General features: G+C 48.1%; 1 protein-coding gene across 5 annotated transcripts in view; it reads left to right on the top strand.

Annotated features, from left to right (window-relative positions):
* Positions 1-16,378, top strand: part of EXTL3 (exostosin like glycosyltransferase 3) — a 132,929-nt gene that overhangs the window by 56,979 nt on the left and 59,572 nt on the right. Inside the window, exon 1 of one of the 5 annotated variants that reach the window (XM_069011870.1) lies at positions 10,148-10,211. The exons of the other annotated variants lie outside the window; for them this stretch is intronic. The gene's annotated coding sequence lies outside the window, so the exon portion shown is untranslated. Of the gene's footprint in view, positions 1-10,147; positions 10,212-16,378 lie in introns of those variants that run through there. 5 annotated transcript variants of the gene reach the window in all.

Raw genomic sequence — 16,378 nt, 5'->3', positions numbered from 1 at the left:
GCAGATACTGAGATCGGAGCTTATGGCAGCACGTTTCCTGCTGTGTCCTTTGGGAATGGTGTCCAAGAGAGGCATTCCCAGTGCTGCTCTCAGCCTGAGGAGGTTTTCTAGTTACCTTTCCGGCTAAAGAGCTCCTGAGAAATGTCAGGAAATGCTGCCTGATATTTGGAAATCAGTTTTGCTTCCCTGGCTGTTTTGGAAGGGTTGGGTTTTCCCTTCCTCTTTCCCATGTGCCGCCTGTGGCAGCTCAGGTGTCTCCTGGGGCAACTTGATTGTTCATGCCCAGCAACCCCAGGTGGGGGAATCAGAGAAACATGGAATGGTTTGGGTTGGAAGGGACCCTAAAGCCCATCCATTCCCACCCCCTGCCATGGGCAGGGACACCTTCCACTATCCCAGGTTGCTCCAAGCCCCATCCAACCTGGCCTTGGACACTTCCAGGGACCCAGGGGCAGCCACAGCTTCTCTGAAGACAAGTGGCTGTGAGGGAGACCTGGAAAAGAAGGCAAATATAGCAACTGTGTGAGCAGAGCTTGTTTCTGTGACCCTGAGCTCTGGTTATGTGCAGCTCTGAGCCTTAACGACCCTCACGGCTACGGATGAGTGGAGTGGGATGAGCATCCAGGGAAGTTGCTGAGCTGCATCCCTGGACCGGGAACCAAACTGCTTCTCCGGCGTGTGTCATCCTGTGGTTTTATTGCTGACAAATGGGGCTCCTACTCCCTCTCTTAAGGGGCTTCTTGATGTTCCAGTAGCACTTCATCACCTGAAGAAAGCTCAAAATTACATCTGTGAAATTGTACTGCTGTCATTTGAAGCACAGCCTTGTGTACCATTGGCAGATACTTCCTCTCTCTCCAAATACCGGGAGCCATCAGCGCATGTTCCTTTTTTAGCTGCTCTTCACTCTGGGGCTCTTCTGTTCCTGGAGCAGAGGAGATCAACAAAGCAAGCTTGTCGTTATTTGTTTCCTTACCTATTCCTTAATTGCAGCACTTCAGAGGAGGGATTTTCCTATCTCTCCCTCTTGTTCAGTTTGTCTCATCGTAAGCCTTTTTTGGGGCTGGGTTTGACTGGCGAGCTGTGTCTCAGGAACTTCAGCTGATGTTTAGCTATCCCTCGCTTTGAAAATTGGGTGGAAATCCATTCCTAGGGTCAGATCTCTTTGCTGTCTGCCTGCCCCAGTGGCCTTTTCTTTTTTTTGAGCAAACTGGCGTTTCTGAAGCCGGGTGAGTTATTCCCCCCCACCTCTGGGCCGTGTTTTCCCTGAACTGCTGTGATTGATTCCATTCACTCTCTTTAAGCAGCTCTTTTCACTTAGCAGAGTCAACACCATAAAACGAACTTGGAAAACAGATTTGTTATTCCTTAATATTTTCAAACTCCCCAGCCTCCCATTTTTACTTTATTTTAACAGAAGCCTTCTCTGGAAATCTTTTGTTAGAGGTTTTTATCTTGATGTTTGATGGATGGCTCCGGGCTCCAGCACTCAACACACATTTAATGGCCTTAAGCATCACGTAATGCTTCCCATTTCCAGGATCTGGAAGCTCCAGACAGCTCTACAATCACAGCTCTGGAAATTCAGCCATCTGGGAGGTGGAAAAATGATTATTGACAGGAAGAGCAGCATCACACTTCGGTCTGGGAGCAGAAAGTTGGGCTGAGGGTGCTGGGAGGAATTGCTGGGAGGTTCATGGCTCCATCTGCATATGGATACACAGGCAAATTAATCGGAATTCAGCTTCTCAGGTTCAATTGTTTGAAGGTTATGAAATTTAGTTCTTGCTCTGAATGAAATTTGCCTGAAGGTTTGTCTTAATTTACTTCCAGAGTAAGGTAATTGGAATGAAGGTCACTTCTGCAAATAGAGGTTGAGTATGGTTGGACTAATTGACTTGGATTAATACCCTTTTAGTTAAAATAGAGTCATTTTCACTGAGTGAAGTCAGAGCTGGGGTAGGACCCAGGAATTTTTGCTGTTTTCAAAGGGATTCTGATTTACTTTGATTTATTCCCCATTTCTGTTGTGGCTGGGCCCCAAGTGCTTGTGTCACTGACTGTGGGCTTGTGTGTGTTGTGCACAGCAAATCCACCCCATCAGCAAGGAAAATCTGCCTTCCCTGTGAAATAAAATGCCTTGAGTCTGGCAGAGCAGTTTTAATTTGAATTCTATTACAAAGCAAGCAGTGGTTTTTTTCTAGCACAGTGAAGTAGTAAAGAAGAAAAGCTCCCTGGATGCTTGTAGGAAATTTCAGTTTTTGTTTTTATTCTTTCTGAAATCTACAAGGAAAACAACATTTCTATGAATGTGAAGGTTTTAAAGAGAGTGCAAATGAAAGCTTGGGCAGCTCATGGATCTGTTTTCCTATGGAAAATGCTTCTTCCTTGTGGACGTAGTAAAGGCTGAAGAATCTTGCATAGGATTTGATTCTCAGATTTCAGGGCAAGTCTGCTTTAAACCTCTTGAATCCACACACATAATTCATCCTTCCTGGCAAAAGCTCTGGTGCTGATTTTCCTTGTAAAATCAATAAAAAACAGAGATAAAGAAGAAAAACAAGTGCTGAGATCTTTAGCGAAGGGGAGAGCTGCTGCTTTTGCAGGTACTTGGGAGAAATGAAATTTAAGGCAATTTCCTCATCTCAAGCTGCTGTTCTTTTTGTAGGTATTGACTTTTAAATCTTGTTCCTTCTCCAGTTCCTGCAAGGAGAGGAACACTTGCACCGAGCTGAACTCGAGCAGATGGTGTTGGAAAAGTGTGAGCAGGAGAGAGGGACCTGCCACTCCTCTCAAGCACAGATGAAACACAATTTCTCTCTGTAAAAGCCCCTCTTAACATTAGACCTTGTCTATTTTACCTTGAGTATCATCCTTTCCACTTGAATTACAGTACTGCATTTTAATTGGAACAAATTGCCAAGTTTAAATGTGGTGGCTGTTTCAAAAGCTTGGATCTTACGTGCCTGATATTTGGATATGGATGGCTCTGATTGGCATCAGGAATTACTGTCTTGGCATTGAATTCAGCACAGTGGATAATCAAAAAATCCCAAACTGGTTTGGGGTGGAAGGGACATTAAAGATCATCCCATTCCATCTTCCACTATCCCAGGTTTTCCAAGCCCTATCCAGCCTAGCCTTGGACACTTCCAGGGATCCAGGGGCAGCCACAGCTTCTCTGGGCAACCTGTGCCAGGGCCTCACCACCCTCACAGGGAGGAATTCCTTCCCAATATCCCATCGAAATCTACCCTCTCTCAGCCCAAAGCCTTTCCTCCTTGTCCTGTCACTCCATGCCCTTGCAGAAAGTCCTTTTCCAGCTCTGCTGTAGGGTCCCTTTGGTCTCCTGTACTGGTAAGGGATGGACATTTTGCTGGTTCTTAGCACTTCTTCAGTCTTGTGTTGGTTTTAGACTGATTTGCGGAAGAAGAAAAGCACAGGCTTCATTTATTTCTTTTATTTCTTTCTTTAAGCCGGGAGGTTTTTCTGGCCTCACTAGAAGCCCAAACTTCTTCCCTTGGAGCTGAGGTGTCTCAAGGTGATGCTGGAATACGCAGTGTAGAGAGAGCTTGAAGTGTCTCCAGAAGTGCTCAAAGAAAGAGCTTTCTCAGATCTTTTACAGTACAAAGTGTTTCAGTCCCTGTTGGTGGCCTGTTGGCAGGACCTTTGCAGTGAGGGCTCTTTCTTCTTGTGGTGGGACCAGAGTGTGACAGGCAGTCCATGGAGTCTGTCTGATCCCATGGAGAGCAATTGCTGCCCTCAGGGGAAGATGTGAAGCAACTTCGTATTCTGTCTTTTGAGGACTTCATTTGTATTCATGTTCAGTGTTCCATGAGCAGGGGCTCAAAACAACCAGTGTGTATTTGGAGGATTTTCCATGTTTTGGAGGATTTTCCCACACGGAAATATTTAGCTGCTCATTGTCTCCTCCATGGCACTTCCCTGGAGTCTGTCAGGGAGCAGCTCTGGCTCTGGGATGTCACTGTCAGTCAGGCTGTGGCATTCCTGCCCTGTCCCCTGGCCTCAGCCCACCTGGCACAGCCTGGACACAATCCCACTGTTAAACTTCCAGCTCCAAAATCAGGACAGCTTGGTCCCAGCTCCCTTTTGGGCCATTCCCCAGCCCCTGCCATTTCCTGATCCTTACGTTGGACTGTTTGGATCCGCTCTGGCTTGGTTTAACTCACTATTACAGGCACAGCTCCTGGGTTTAGTCCTTGTCCCTGTCATTTAACCTCTTGTTTTTCCTTGTGTCACCTCTCTGTGTGGGAACTGAGCCCTTCCAGGTGAGGGACACTTTTCCAGGATGGTGCCCATGGACTGTGTTCTTGGGGCCATCTCTGTTCACACTAATATTGGCATTAAATTTGCTGACAATAATTGGTCTTCCCATGGCAGGTTTGTCCCTTTTCTAATTTTTCTTGTCTGACTTCACTATAAAAGTGTTGCTTTGTCTTTCTTTGTGAGAGGCTTTCTCTGTAGTCCTGTCTGGAGCCTCAAAACTCTTACTTTAGCCGTGTTATTGCCTGTCACAACACAGGACCTTTCTCTGATTGCTCTTTATCCTCAAACATTGGTGTCATCATGGCGAATTCCCTCCTCTGCCAATGTGTCCAGGCCTTAAGATGAAATGAAAACAGGGGAAATCCAAACTGTTTCAGCAAAAGGCTTTAACTCCTACTTCTGGTCACGGGGTGGCTCAGGGTGGCCGGGGAAGCAGCGCTGGTGGAAATCTGCACCCTCCAAGGGACTGGGTTCCCTCAGCACAAGATGCTAAACTCAGCACCAAAAGAGAGATAAGTTGGCTGTATTTTTCTCAATTTATGTGTTTTGAAGCCCTTAAATAATTTACAAAATGCAATCCCACATGGTTTAATATTTTATGGAAGAGAGAATGAGGCTGTTTTCTTTTGGTGAGCAAAAAAGTTTGAAAGCAGTAGGTTGCCTTAGGTGATACCAACTCTATTTCTTCATCCCGTGGCTACAACTTTAGACTTTACAACAACTGTTTTGTTTGTTTGGTTTGTTTTTTTTTTTTTAGGAGGAATCCAAGACAAATATTGAAATCTCTTAGGTATTCCTATTTGAGGCATGTCAAACATCTCGTATTGGCAGAACCAGACACAGTTGAGGCTAATACATAAAAGTGTAATGAAATAGATATTTTGCTTCTGTCTGCTGTTCCTATAAAATTCCCATTTCAGTTTCATTTTCTGAGCAAAATGTTACCTTTTTTATGAATCTAGAAGTGTAAGAGATGCTGAGCTTTCAAGTTCACGTGCACCTTTCCTGGCTGGGATGTCTCATTCTAAGGATGTGGGACTCTGTGGGCTGCAACAGTGGAAGCAAGGGACTGGTTTCATTCCCTTTACTGCTTCTTCAGTTTCTGCAGGCTGGAAGTGCCTCCTTCTAGAGGCTACATAAAATCAAAAGGAGATCTGAGATTTTCAGTCTTGTGGTTCTTCTTTGCACAGCTGGTGCTTCTCTGAGATGTCTCAGATAGGGAAGCAAAACCCCCAGCTTTTATCTGTGGAGCCCTGTGTGTTGATTGCTTGAAGTATTGCAAACTCCCACGTGGTTAAGTGAAATTTCCAGGAAATTACCATTATTTAGGTCAGCTGAGTGCCTTTGAGTTGCCTTTTGTGTGTATCTGTTTCTTGTTGCAGCCATACTCCAGAAAAAAAATGTGGCTGAGGAGCAAACTGCAGTGTTTGTGACAGAATCATGGAATGGTTTGGGTGGGAAAGGACCTCAAAGATCTCATTTCAACCCCCTGCCATGGGCAGGGATACCTCCCACTATCTCAAGCTGCTCCAAGTCCCATCCAACCTGGCCTTGGACACTTCCAGGGATCCAGGGACAGCTACAGCTTCTCTGGGCAACCTGTGTAGGGCCTCACCACCCTCACAGGGAAGAATTCCTTCCCAATATCCCATCTATGCCTGTCCTCTGGCAGTGAGAAGCCATTCCCTGTGTCCTGTCCCTCCATCCCTTGTCCCAAGTCCCTCTCCAGTTCTCCTGGAGCCCCTTTAGGCTCTGGAAGGGGCTCTGAGATCTCACCGGATCCTTCTCTTCTCCAGGTGAGCACCTCCAGCTGATCCAATTCCCACCATCCTCAACACAATTGCCTCTGTTATGTGAAGTTTCCCAGGTTATGTTTTTCAGTGCAAGGGAAATGGCCTCAAGTTGCACCAGGGGATGTTAAGGTTAAATACTGGGGAAAAAAACATTCATGGAAAGGGTTGTCAAGCATTGGAACAGCTGCTCAGGGCAGTGCTGGAGTCACTAAAAATGTGTGGATGTGGCACTTGAGGACATGGTTTAGTGGTGACCGTGGTGGTGCTGGTTGATGGTTAGACTTGATGATCTTGGAAAACTTTTCAAGCCTTAATGATTCTGGGATTGTGTGAAATCCAGCAGAGTCTTTGGAGAAGTCTGTGCTGTGTAAAGTGTGTGGTACAAAATTAAAGCAGACAGGGAGCTCCCCCCGTGTCGTTGGAAATGGAGCGTTTTAATTGAAGGCAGCGGGGCGCGGCGTTAATGGCAGGCAGCCGCCTGTCCCTGCCCGGCTTGGTGGCACCTCGGAGCAGTTCCGTGCCAAACATCATCAAAGTGTCAGATCTTCAGGAGACTGGGGGGGATGGAAGCTCTGGCAGCTCCAGAGTGTTTATTCCATGAGCTGTAGTGCTTATTCCCCATCATGACTCTGCCTTTGGGGCTGGGATGAGGCACAACCGGAGGCCAGGATTTAGAAGAGTACAGGACTGGGTGAAGCTCTCAGGGCTCCAGTTGTGCCTCCCTGGCTCGGAGTGATCCCCACAAGCCACCAAAGCCTGGCTTGGAGTGATCTCCATGAGTCACCAAGACTGTGTCTCTCTAACTTGGAGTGACCCCCAGGAGCCACCAAGGCCGTGCTTTCCTAGCTTGGAGTGACCCCTACGAGCCACCAAGGCCGTGCCTCGCTGCTGAGTGGCAGATCCATGGAGGATCAAGGAACCAGGACTGTGGTGTGTGAAGCCTGAACAAATGGCTCATTTGCATGGTGGGTTCACATCTTTGCAGAGTCTGTTCGGGCTATAAAGGGCTCGGCTTCACTTTCTGACGAGCAGGTGTTTGGCAAGGAAAGAGCCATCACACCATCAGCTGGGAGAGAGGAGGAATCTGCTGCCGGAGTGTTGATTCAGAAGTCGTGGCTGCTGTTCAGGAAACTTTTATTGGAAGAGTTTTCTGAAGTTCTTTCCTTTAAAGTGAAACGAGAGACCTGCTGGCCTCCCACTCTCGTGCTTGTAAGTCCCTTGTTCCCTGGGAGCAGAGCCCAACCCCCCTGGCTGCCCCCTCCTGTCAGGGACTTGTGCAGAGCCACAAGGTCCCCCCTGAGCCTCCTTTGCTCCAGGCTGAGCCCCTTTCCCAGCTCCCTCAGCCACTCCTGGTGCTCCAGCCCCTTCCCCAGCTCCGTTCCCTTCCTTGGACATGCTCCAGCCCCTCAATGTCCTTCTTGTGAGGGGCTCAGAGCTGTTCCCAGGCCTGGAGGCCTCAGCAGTGCCAGCACAGAGGGATGATCACTGCCCTGATCTAACTATTAAGTTAATTAATTAAATTAGTCGGTGTTGATTTGTGTCTTTGTTACTATGGAGTGATCATTTGCCTTTTTGCTGTTTGCAAGGTCTCCTTTAGGACTGAATTTCTGAACTTGACTCAAAACGAAGCCACAGCTCCAGATTTGATTCAGACCTCACCAGGTGCCACGAAGGGGGTGTTGGGCTCTGCGATGATTTTGGCTCATCCTGGTATCCTGTTTGTATCTGATGTGTTCCTGAGTTGCCAAATGGATGAGCTTAGGCTCTTTTGCTCTCAGTAACGATGTTTGTACCCTGGATCACTGAGGTGATGGCTCTGGCTGGAGCAGCAGGCTGGAGCTGTAGGATGCCACTTGCTGTGCAGGCTCTTCCTCCTCAGCATTCCCACGTCCTTGTCTGTGGGTTTGTATTTGGATTGGTGAGCGGGAATGATCATTTTTTGAAACACTCCTGCAGCTTTGCAAGCTTTCATCCTGAAAAAATGAAGCCTGTCTGCCCTTTCCTCCTGGAACGATTACAGAGGGGTTTTAGCCTTAGGGAGATTATTGGACAGAAGCTGCTGTTGGAAGGCAGAGGTGCAAATGGGATTTCCTAAACACAGCCTTGCTCCAGCTCTGCCCTTGTGTAACACAGTGGCAAAAATAGCAGTTATTTCTGGGAGAACTGGAGCAGTCTTGGAAGGTCCCACCTGTCCTCTGTTTCTTATAGTGCATTTTCCAGAGAGATTTTGGTGCCGTGGGAGCTGGGCACAGCAGCAGCCAAGGAGCTGGGGCTGTTGCCTGTTTCTGTGGCCCTTTTGGGGGAATAAGTAGGTCAGTGGCACCAGTGCTGCTCGTGACACGTCCCCTGAAAGCAGAGCAGAGCTCTGGGGCTGTTTCCTGGCCTCGCTTTGTTCAGGGTTACGTGTTTCGCCTTCCAACCGGCACAGGGTGACTTCAGTCTGCTGCTGTGGCACTGCCTTTCTTCCAAGGCTCTGGGCCACTCATCCCATAACACAAACGTGCTGAGGGACTGATGGGATCCCTGTGTGGGTCTGGATATGGAAAGGTGATGGGAGAAGATGCTGGCAAGGGGTTCCCATTTCTACTGCAGCTTTTTATTCCAGATTACCCCACAGTGCTTCCCTGGTGTGGAAGCCCCTGTGAGGGGTTAATACATTGTCTCAACAATTCAGAGTTGATGTGGAGTGAAAGTCTTGGTCTGGAAGTTCTATTATTAATTTTTTTTGGCCTTCTTTTTGAGGACTTCAGAGCATTTTACAAAGAACTGTACCCCTGCTCTGGAAAACCAGCAGAAGTTCCTGGGTACTGGAATATGTTGTCTTCCAAAAAAACCCCAAACTTCAGAGCTACATGACTGAGGGGTCAGCAATAAGCACCCTTTCCTCCTTCCTTTCATTGTTTTATTGTGTTTAACTTGTCGGGGTTCAATGCCCTTTATTTAATTTTTTTTTTTTTTAATTTTAAGCTTCAAATTTGAGTCCTTGTATCTTCCTGGCATTTCTTGCTCCCATGCTCAGATTTTATTTCAGAGTCAGAGCTATGAAGTAGTTGAAGTCAGACCAGCACAAGATGATTAATTTTTCCTGTCTCCCAGGATCATATTTTGAGACTATCAAGACATGTGTTCTCAGATAGATTCCCTGGTAGCGTGGGGGTTATGGGAATGGCTCAGCAAGGCTGTGCCCTTTCCTTCCCATAAAACTGAGATGGTTGGAAGATGCCAATCAATCAGTTTTGTGTAGCAGTTCCATCTTTTGGTCGCCTTACAAACAAATTTGTAAGATGCTTTACATCCTGCTGAACAGGAAGTAGGTTTTGATTATATTTCTCCTCTCAGTTGCTATTTGTGACCCACGAGCTCCCTGGTGAATTCCCAAGGAATGCTGCGAGCCAGGGAACCGGAGCAGACGGAGAGAGTTCCCTGAGGTTGCGCAGAAGGGCTGAGGCACAGCTGGGAATCAAACCCCAGTCACCCGACACCCGGCCCTTGCCTTAACTACTGTACAAGAATTTCCTCCTACTGCGCCTCTAATAGAAACTGCAGGGCCAAATTAAGTGGGCAGATTGTAATCACTGCTGCTGAGTTATCCCAGCTGTGGAATTACTGCAGCCCTCTGCTTTTGCCTACTAATTTGGAAAGTTTGCTGCCTCTTCCCCCTTCCCAGTGCTCCACCTTGCCACATTCCAGGCTCTGCCTTGTGGGAAAAAGAGCCTGAATGACCATAAAGAGCCCAGATGTTGTGGCTGCTGGGGGCAGGAAGCACAAGTCAGCTCTCCCTGATTCGTGAAGCTAAAAATAGTGAGAGCATTAATACGAATCTCTGCCTTCAGCTTGCTGGGCAGCCCGGCCTCTCCGGAGGCATCTTCCTTGTGGGAGCCGTACGGCCCAGGGAGCAGGCAGGCAGCTCGTTAGATTAATTCCTCAGTGGTTTGGTTCGTTGTTTTATTTGCATTACAGGAGTGCCTGCAGGCCTGAGTGCAGCTTAGACCCCCAGCTAGGCATGGCACGGGAGCGTTGCCAGAGCCTGTCTGAGCCGAAAGATGCTCTGGATGAATTTCAGAGTAAGGAAATGTAGTGAGTGACAGGGAGAACCTGCAGCCACGTGGCACCGACAGCGATAAACCCGGGGTGAGTTGTTTATTTTCTGTTACCAGCACAATGAGTGTCCTCAGCTCATCCCCAGCCCAGTCAGCGCTGTCACAGGCTCCTCATTGGGAGCTGTGGGATGGCTGGTGCTTGGTGGATAACTGGGAAAACCAGGCACTGTCCCCTTCCTAAAGCAGCACAGGAGCGTGGTCTGTCGAGGGTGGTTGCTTGGAATGGTCTGTCTGGATGGTGAATGTGCTGCACAACCTTCCAGAGTCACTCCAAATCCCCTTTTCAGCGATTTCATGTCCGGGGCAGCCAGTGGAAGAGCACATCTGGGCACTGGGGAGTGTCTGGACAGCGTTTTCCAGCCTTATGGGTGGGGTGGGGAGGGTGGGAACGACGTGATCAAAGTGGCTTTTGTTCCCCGCAGCACAGATTATAGTAATGTTGCTATGGCCACAAATCTCCCTCAAATTGCTGCAGACAATTCATGAATTTCCTTTTTTATTACATCCTAACACTGAAAACCAGCGAGGCTGCCTGAAACCTCTCCCAGGGAAATCTGTAGCCGCTGGAGATGTCAGGAGCTGCAGGAGAGGTTGGAATACAGGTAGTGTGAGTATTGCTGTGCTTGGGGATGCTGTAAGGGGAATCCCGTGTTGCTGGAGCTTCGGGATGCTTTTGAGGTGAAGTAATTAAATTAACCCAAAATATCTAGCTGCTCCCTTCCATCCCATGACTCCTTATTAATTAGTTATTCCCATCTCCAGGGTAATTGGAGTATCAGGATACCTGAGTAATAGGCAGTGGAGCCCTGTAAGCTTTATTCTGTTTTGTTCCTGGAGGTGCTTTCCCAAGGAAGCTGTGTGGTCAGGAGAGCCTCATGTGGCACAGCAGTGGGGTTCGTGAGGCTGGGATGGGAGATCCCTGGCTGGGAGATCCCTGGCAGTGCTTCCTGCTGCTGAAGCACATGGGAAGTTGGATTTTTTCCTCCTGTTTGTAGCTTTGCTCACTCACAAAGGAGTGTGGACCTTCAGCAGCATTTGGGTGCCCTGAGCACTGGGGGTGAGGGACTTCTGTTGGTTTTCTTTCCGTTTTAAATCAAGTTGTACATCTTGCATGAAGTAACTCATCATAAACTCTTGTCTTTGTGGGCAGAGAGGGAGGGAGAGGGAAGGAAGTCGGTTTTGGCTGCAGCACAGATTTCTCACCCCCCAGTCCCCCCATGAATTGCTCTGTGGAGGTTCTCTCACGGCTTGCCAGGGCTGTGAACAAGACTCCTAAACACCACTTGGTCACTGCCTTCTGTGGCCCTGGGCAAGTAATTTAGCTCTTTCTTGCCTTAATTGGCCTAATTAATGCCTTCAGGTATCTCAAAGTTCTGTTAACTGGTGTTTCTGGTTGTACACCAAGGCAGTGACCAAGAGCCCTGGGCATGTTCAGCCTGGTTCCTTGTTAGTCTGTCGCCAAATAAACATCAAAACTCCTGTTTGCTGTGTTTGATGTGACAGCTTGGAGGTGATGACTGAGCTTAGAATCACAGATGGTTTGGCCTGGAAGGACCTTAAAGCTCATCCCATTCCACCCCTGCCATGGGCAGGGACACCTTCCACTATCCCAGGTTGCTCCAACCTGGTGTTGGACACTTCCAGGGATGGGGCAGCCACAGTTTAACCCAAAGTGTGGCTGTGGCCATTCCAGCACTCAGACTGTACTGGTGTGACCTCGTTGTCTGAAAATCAAACCTCATGTTATTTTCATCAGTTTGTTTATTTGAGGCTCATTGAAACCCATCCTTGGTCCTTCTCTTCTGGATCATGGGGTGGATTTTTTGGTTCCATGTGACAGAGCACAAGCTTTAGTGCATTAAACTCTGTTCATTTCACAATCTTAGACTCATATTTTATATGTCTACAATTTTTATTATTTGAGGAACTGTGAGATTTATGGTGATTAAATGTGATGGAACCTTTCTACCCAGGAGAAGAAATCACAGAAACACAGGATTTGGGTTTTCAGGGACCCTAAAGATGTAGTTCCAACCCTGTCCTGTGGGCAGGTTGTGCCTTCAAGTGTCTGGGTTAAGCCCAGCCAGTGTTTTGGATCTTTTATATTTTTGGCTTTTTGAGCTTTTATGTTCTATGTTTATGGCTTTTTGAGCTGCCTGGTTTTTGTGGGTATCGTGGGTGTCTTGTGTAGTGCTCCAGCAAGGATCAGCCTTTTGGGGTGACTACACAAAGTTTAGGGAGAAATCCTAATGCATTTACTGGAGCCTCCTGGAGCACTTCTATGATGAGATAGAGAAGGACAAAGGTGTAAGAACTGTCCGAGAATGGAATGAGGATTGTGGTGGAGTTGGAAGCAAAGGAGGGAAGTGTCCTGGATGAGGAATGGGGGATGAGGAGACAGGTTCACTTTGTAGGCAGAGGCCATATGACCCTGATTTTGTTCTTTTTTTTCTCCCATGTTTTTTTACTTCCTTCTCGTGCCCACACTTTTAGTTAGTTTCTAAGAAGAGAAAAAAATTACTGAAACCGTTTCTGTGGCTTCAAAAGCAGGAGATCCACATTACTGTGGTGTGGCTTTATCAGCCCCTTCTCACGCTGGTGGCCTGAGCTTTGCCACCCTCAAGTCCCCTACCCATGGCACAAGTCATAAGTTCTTTCCCCAGCACTTAATGTGCTAAATGTTAGGGTGATGTTCTTCTTCCTCCAAAACAGGAGTCCTTGGCACAAGGGAGATGTTGATCTGTTAGAGTGGGTCCAGAAGAGGCCACAGAGATGTTCCAAGGGTTGGAGCCCCTCTGCCCTGGGAGAGCTGGGGGTGTTCACCTGGAGAAGAGAAGGCTCCAGAGAGACCTCAGAGCCCCTTCCAGAGCCTAAAGGGGCTCCAGGAGAGCTGGAGAGGGACTTGGGACAAGGGCTGGAGGGACAGGACACAGGGAATGGCTTCCCACTGCCAGAGGGCAGGGATGGATGGGATTTTGGGAAGGAATTGTTGGCTGTGAGGGTGGCCCAGGGTGCCCAGAGAAGCTGTGGCTGCCCCTGGGTCCCTGGAAGTGTCCAAGGCCAGGTTTGAGCAACCTGGGACAGCGGAAAGGTGTCCCTGCCCCTATGGCAGGAGGATTGATTTTTTAAGAGTCTTTCGTGACATGATGTCTAAGGTCCCTTCCAACCCAGACCATTCTGCAATGATTTGAAGTGTCTCAGATGTGTTTCAAGTGTGGGTCCTTTGTAGCCTCTGTAGCTGCATTTTGCAGAGGGCACAGCATGGAGCAAACAGCACACGTGGCTGCAGGTATATTCCCTGTGAGAGAGATGGATCTGTTCCTCTGGTGCAGGGGATTCTCTCTCATGCAGCAGCTGGAATCTGCTGCTTCTCACCCAGAACTTGCTGTTTTTCCCTTTCCTCTTTTTCCTCCAAATCTTCGGCTGCTGGGCTTGGAGCTTTGTCATAAAAAGCTTCCCACTCTAATCCCTCAGTGTGCCATCAAAATACAGATAAAAAATACCACAGGTCCTCCTTTGTGTGTGTGTGGAGGTGGAGAGGGGCTGGGAGGTGGATTTTTGGAGGAAGGAGTGTGTGGAAATCTTTCGCAGTTCCCTTCCTGTAATCAGTGTTTAACATTCCTGTTCTGTGCTTCAGCCCCTCACCTTTAACTGGAGTGTTCTGAGATTGCCCATCTGAAAGAGGCAGAGGTTCATTATGTTAATTGGCTCTGAAATTGCTGCATCAAATATCAGTAATTGGTGTTGTTATTCTGCTCTTGTTGTGTCCTAGGGTTTTCAGGGAGCAGAAATTAATATGGAAACCTGCGCTTTGTGCTGCGGTTGCCGGCAGAACCTCACGTGAGGTTGGGGTTTCAAGAGGCTGTTCAGTGATTCTGGTAGCAAAGAGAGGGACTGGTGACATGGAGAGGGGAAAGATCCCTGCTCGGAGATGTCTGTGTTTAATCCCAGCTCCAGGGAGAGCTCCCTGCTCCGACTGAGGGGAGTCAGAACTGTGAATACAGCAAAGACAGGGCCACTTGGCAGATGAACTATGGATGTGCGGCTGGAAAATTGATTTTAGGCGGGAGCAAGTGTGGAATAAGCTGGTGTTGCCACTCCTGACTGCGCTGCCTAAAATTGTTTGGAGAAGGGATAACTCCTTCCGGCACAGTGTGTCTTGCTGCTGCTGACAGCACTATTTCTACTCAGTTATGAGATTGTTTTTCAATCAGAACTCTTCCCTCTCAGCTCTCCAGTTTGTCCAGGATGGTTTTGTCCCTCCTGAGGCAGAGTGGAGCTTTCCTGATGGTCCTGACAGTGTCATGAGCTGGGGCATAACTCGATCCTCTCTAAGCTGCAAAGCACAGGCAACACGTTGGTAATTCACTGTAATGGGATCTCTGTGCCCAGCAGAATATGTAATGTGGGTTGGAATTTGGTGTGGATGGGAGGGCTTCGAAAAGAAGGGGGGAGGGTGGCTGGATGATTCCTCCTGAGGGGCAGCCGTGGGACAGCTCTGATCTCTGCTTTCTGTGACCAGGGAGAGGACGCAGGGAATGGCTGGAGCTGTGCCAGGAGTAGGTTAGCCTGGATATTAGGGAAAGGTTCTTCCTTCAAAGGGATGTTGGACCCTGGAGCAGCTCCCCAGGGAATGGTCACAACCCCAAAGCTGCCAGAGCTCTGGAAGCACTTGGACAGCACTCTCAGGGATGCGCAGGGTGGGACTGTTGGGGTGTCTGTGCAGGGCCAGGAGCTGGATTGAGATCCTGGTGGGTCCAGCTCTGGATATTCTGTGATTTTATGATGGATGAGGAGTTTAAGAGGGTTGGGGTAGGAGCCAGAAGCTGGAGTAAGGACAGCATTGGCAGGCAGGAGATCAGGTCCAAGGAGAGGAAATGAGAGTAAAGGGTGGGAGATGTGAATCTGCTTTCAGTTCCTCCCAAGCATTTCTTTCTAAGCACATCTGTTTGTTTTCACTCTGTTCCCTGGTGACCCCTAGGGATCTGGCTCTGGCAGGGGGATGGAGGGTGACATGCTGAGGAGTGCTGGGCTGCTGTTGATCCATGTATGGCCATGGTTTCTTGCCTGGGATATGGCCAGGACACCCAGGAGGTGTTTAGGAGAGGCATGTGGCCACCCTGACTGGAGGGGGAGTAAGACCAAACCATACTCAGTGTGTAGGGCACGGGAATTGTTCCCTCTGAACTGTGGAAGAGAGGTATTTGTAGTGATTCCCCTCCTATTCCTTCCTCCCCTGCAGCAGCCAGGCTGGAAGTTGCCAAGGGAGCTGCTTTTTCCATCCTTGGGGTCCTGGAATCAAACCACTCCTACGTTTGTCCTGGCCAAATTATAAATACGTGCAATTTGTGGGAGATGCAAATCAAGCCAGGTGCTGATTGCACTTCTGCCCCCATGTACAACTCCAAGGATCCTGGTTTCATCTACTGCTCTCTGCTCTTCCAAGTATTCGTTTGCTTGACAAAACACGAGGGATCTGCATCACCTCTCCAGCCCTGGAATCAGAGATGAGCTGGACCATCATTGCTGATGCTGATTAAAAGCTGAGTTCCAGCTTTGGAGGTGCTGTGAGTTGGGAAGAGGGTTAGAGCCATGTTAGAGCTATATGGGATACTTAAAAATAATGGAAAATACTGATTTGTAGAAGGAGAGCTACTTGGAGGCAGTGGATAAGAACACTGTGGGCAAGGGAATCCTTTTCCTTCTCCAGCTGCCTCATGGATGCCTGGAGCTTTGTAAAGAAATTTGCCACAGTCTGATGCACTCATTGTGGAATTAAGGACAAACTTTGATGCCACTGTTTTAGGACTGCTTCCTTATTATTTGAATCTTTGCTCAGAAAAAAGTCTTTAGGGTTTTTGTCACCATGTCTTTGAGTCCTCTCTGAGCAGCACAAGACACTGTTGGCCTTCCTGTGGAGTCAGACTTTCTGACGTTTCACCTCTTATTTTATTTTATTTTTTAAAATAAAATATTCCTTAGATTGAAGTTGGAATGATGCAGCTTCTATCTGGGAACTATTTTAGATTTAATTTGAAGAAACAGACTGTAAAACACACACTCGTAAAAACAGTTTGTCCTTTCCAGTGTACTAGAAAATGATTCTCAGCAGCCTCTTAATGCCCTCTGCTCGCCTGTATTTAAGCTCCATGACATGCTCAGAGACACAGTTACAGTGGATTTTAATACTGGGTCATA

Source organism: Aphelocoma coerulescens, chromosome 3 (assembly GCF_041296385.1).
Source record: "Aphelocoma coerulescens isolate FSJ_1873_10779 chromosome 3, UR_Acoe_1.0, whole genome shotgun sequence".
Classification (NCBI taxonomy): Eukaryota; Metazoa; Chordata; class Aves; order Passeriformes; family Corvidae; genus Aphelocoma; species Aphelocoma coerulescens.
This window is presented reverse-complemented; position numbering and strand designations above follow the sequence as displayed.